This window comes from Tachyglossus aculeatus, chromosome 4 (assembly GCF_015852505.1).
Source record: "Tachyglossus aculeatus isolate mTacAcu1 chromosome 4, mTacAcu1.pri, whole genome shotgun sequence".
NCBI lineage: Eukaryota > Metazoa > Chordata > Mammalia > Monotremata > Tachyglossidae > Tachyglossus > Tachyglossus aculeatus.
Window position 1 is genome coordinate 71481432 of NC_052069.1, and position 4222 is coordinate 71485653.

The 4222-nt window shown below is 43.6% G+C and overlaps 1 non-coding gene across 1 annotated transcript; it reads right to left on the reverse strand.

The window, feature by feature from the left end:
• Positions 1 to 2925: 2925 nt before the first annotated feature.
• Positions 2926 to 3032, reverse strand: TRNAL-CAA. The gene is made up of 2 exons: positions 2995 to 3032; positions 2926 to 2971 (listed from the first exon to the last, which is right to left on the reverse strand). It is a non-coding gene; the product is annotated as a tRNA-Leu (tRNA).
• Positions 3033 to 4222: the final 1190 nt, after the last annotated feature.

Below are 4222 nucleotides of genomic sequence, written 5' to 3' on the forward strand. Positions count from 1 at the left end.
GAAGCCATGAATGAGGAGTTTTTGCTTGATGTGTAGGTTGACAGGCCGCCACTAGAGATTTTTAAGGAGGGGAGTAACATACCCAGAGCGTTGCTGCACAAAGATAATCCAGGCAGCAGAGTGAAATATAGACTGAAGCGGGGAGAGACAGGAGTATGGGAGATCAGAGAGGAGGTTGATGCAGTAATCCAGTTGGGATAGGATGACAGATTGAACCAGCAAGGTAGCGGTTTGGATGGAGAGGAAAGGGTGGATCTTGGCATTGTTGTGGAGGTGAGACCGGCAGGTTTTGGTGAAAGACTGGATGTGTGGGGTGAACGAAAGAGCATTCTATTTCTCTTCCCATTCTCTATCATCCCAACAGCTCCCTGACAGCTCATACCATAGAGTTATCATCATGATTGCCACAACAGCACTAGCATTAATTAAGTGCCTACTTAATGCTGAACACTATATTGGGCACTTACAAGCATATAATATCCTGGTCTTGAATAATAATGATTATTATTATGGCATTTGTTAAGTGCTTACTATGTGCCAAGCACTGTTCTAAGCACTGGCGTAGACAGAGAAGCAGCATGGCTCAGGGGAAAGAGTACAGGCTTGGGAGTCAGAGGTCATGGGTTCTAATCCCAACTTTGCCACTTGTCTGCTGTGTGACTTTGGGCAAGTCACTTAACTTCCCTGTGCCTCAGTTACCTCATCTGAAAATGGGGACTAAGACTGTGAACCCCATGTTGGACAACCTGATAACCTTGTATCTACCCCAGCACTTAGAACAGTGCTTGGCACATAGTAAGTGCTTAACAAATGCTATCATTATTATTATTATAATTATTATTACAAGATCATCAGGTTGTCCCACAAGGGGCTCACAATCTTAATCCCCATTTAACAGATAAGGTAACTGAGGTGCAGATAAATTAAGTGACTTGCCTAAGGTCACACAGCAGACAAGTGGAGGAGCCAGGATTAGAATCCACGTCCTCTGACTCTCAAAACCATGCTTTGGCCCCTAGGCCATGCTGTTGAAGAGCTTACACTCTAATTGAGGAGTTTACAAATCAAACTTACAAGGCAAACAATCTCTTTATCCTTCAGGATGGTTTCTCTGATTTAGTTTGTTTTACAGTTTCAGGTCAACAACCAGCTTGTACCCTAGGGTGTTTAATTCAGCTGGGATCCCTAATTTAAATATTTATAGAGGATGTTCTTCATATTGTTTTTTTTTCTATATTTAGATGATTGAACAGATTGATATAAAATCAACTGTTGTTAATAATACTATACTTAGGATTTTATTTTAATTTACAAAGAGTTTTCACATGAGTTTTCACACTGTATTTCGCATTCATTACATCCCTGTGAAGTGAGGAAAGGTAGAAATGATTATTTCCAATTTACAGATGAGGAAACTGGGTCACAGTAAAAAGTAAATGACTTGCTCTAGGTCACCCAGCAGGCCAGTGGCAAAACCTGTAGACCTAGCCTCCTGGCTTCCAGAGACATGCCCTATCCCTGGACAGTGCTTCAGATGGAAACATGCAGTTTCCATGCAGTTTCCACTGCACATGCAGTGGGTTGTATCTGACACTGAGATATATTTTTCACTCTGTTTCCTTGGTCTTAATATAGCCTAGGTCATCCAACTCCCGCTTGTTGTTCCCAACCTCTGTTTTCTCCAACGATTCCCATTCTAGGCAACTATATTTGAGTTTCTATTTTTGGGGTCTTCAAATGATTTCTTCTCACTACCTTGATCACAGTCATTCCATTTTCATTAATCAGAATAACTCTCCAATTAGAAACAAAGATCCTGTTTGATACGTTCACATTTAGATGGGGAAGAGGATTTCAGCTACTCCTACAGTAGTCTAATCTTATGTTATCAATTTTGTTAAGACTAAACTGTCTGAATTTCATACTATAAGGGCATTCTAGTCAGAATTCTATACCAGAATTTCAGAATCAATCAATCATATTTACTGAGCGCTTACTGTGTGCAGAGCATTGTAGTAAGCTCTTTGGAAAGTACAATATAACAGAATTGGTAGGCACATTCCATGCCCACAACGAGCTTACAGTCTAGAGGAGGATACAGACATTACGGTTACATATGTAAGTTCTGTGGGGCTGAGGGACAGGTGAATAAAGGTGAAAATCCAAATATAAAGGTAACACAGAAAGGAGTGGGAAATGAGGGCTTATTTAGGACAAGCCCCTTGGAGAAGATACACTTTTAATCAGGCTTGAAGGTTGAGAGATGGATCATTTGCCAGATATGAAGAGGAAAGGAGTACCAGGTAAGAGCAGGAAGTGGGTGAGAGGTTGGTGGATGACATAGATGAGACTGAGGTACTATTGTACCTCAGTTAACAGTAGAAGAGCTAAGTGTGTGGACTGGGTTATACTAGGATACCGGGGAAGTATGGTAGGAAGGGGCAAGGCGATTGAGTGATTTAAAACCTATGTTAAGGAGTTTCTGATACGGAGCTGGATGGATAACCACTGGAGACTCATGAAGAGTGGGAAACCATGGACTGAACATTTCTGTAGAAAAATGATCCAGGAAGCAGAGTAAAGTATGGACTGGAGTGGTGAGAAGCAGGAGGCAGGGAGGTCATCAAAGAGGCTGATGCAGTAACCAAAGCAGGATAATAATAATAATGGCATTTGTTAAGCGCTTACTATGTGCAGAGCACTGTTCTAAGCACTGGCAGGGGATACAAGGTGATCAAGTTGTCCCACTTGGTGCTCACAGTCTTAATCCCCATTTTACAGATGAGGTAACTGAGGCTCAGAGAAGTTAAGTGACTTGCCCAAGGTCACACAGCTGACATGTGGTAGAGGCAGGATTCGAACCCATGACCTCTCACTCCAAAGCCCGTGCTCTTTCCACTGAGCCACGGTGCTTCTCTAAGGAAGTGTCAGAAGTGGGATTTGAACCCACGCCTCCATTCAGAGACCAGAAGCCCCAATTAAGGGAAGTGTTAACTTGAGTCCGGCACCTTAGACCACTTGGCCATCCTGACACCGACAAGTGTTGGTGTTTGGATACCGACACTTGTAGGATAAGTGCAGGGTAAGTGTTTGGATTGATGTTGTAGTAGTGAGGATGGGGCCTCTCAGGGTTGCACCTGGAGAGTTTCCAATACTCTATCAGTCTCGACTATGGGAGGGAGAGTCAAGCAGAGACATAGCCAATCACTCAGCATATCCCGACTGGATTTCTGCATCAGCACCCTCGCTGATCTCCCATCTCCTGTCTCTCCCTGCTTCAGTCTATTCTTCACTCTGCTGTCTGGATTATCTTTCTATGGAAACCCTCTGGGCATGTCATGCCCCTCCTCAAAAATCTCCAGTGGTTGCTTATCAACTTTCATATAAAGCAAAAACTCCTCACTATTGGCTTCAAAGCTCTCCATCGCCTTGCCCCCTCCTATTTCACCTCCCTTCTCTCTTTCTACAGCCCAGTCTGCTCACTCTGCTCCTCTGCTACTAACCTCCTCACTGTGCCTCGGTCTGCTCTGTCCCGCCATCAACCCCTGGCTTACGTCCTACCTCTGTGCTGGAATGCCTCCCTCCTCAAATCCGCCAAACTAGCTCACTTCCCCCCTTCAAAGCCCTACTGAAAGCTCACCTCCTCCAGGAGGCCTTCCCAGACTGAGCCCCACTTTTTCTCTGATCCTCCTCCCCTCCCCATCACCCCTACTCCCTCCTTCTGCTCTACCCCCCTCCCCGCCCCACAACACTTGTGTATATATGTACATATTTATTATTCTATTTATTTTATTAATGATGTGTATATATCTATAATTCTATTTATTTATTTTTATGCTATTGATGCCTGTATACTTGTTTTGTTTCGTTGTCTGTCTACCCCCTTCTAGACTGTGAGACCGTTGGGTAGGGATTATCTCTATACGTTCCTAAATTGTACTTTCCAAGTGCTTAGTACAGTGCTCTGCACACAGTGAGTGCTCAATAAATACAATTGAATGAATGAATGAATGAATATCCATTCCATTCCTAGCTTGGCCAGTGGTTAGTGAGTGGAAGGAAATCTGCTACAAGTCAAAACTCACCTGTTCGGGCAGCAGTGGTGTGGAAGAGAGTCGGGGGTAGAGACTTAAGCTTACTGCGTGGAAGGAGGTAATGGTAAACCACTTCCGTATTTTTACCAAGAAAACTCTGTGGATACACTACCAAAACGATTTCAGAT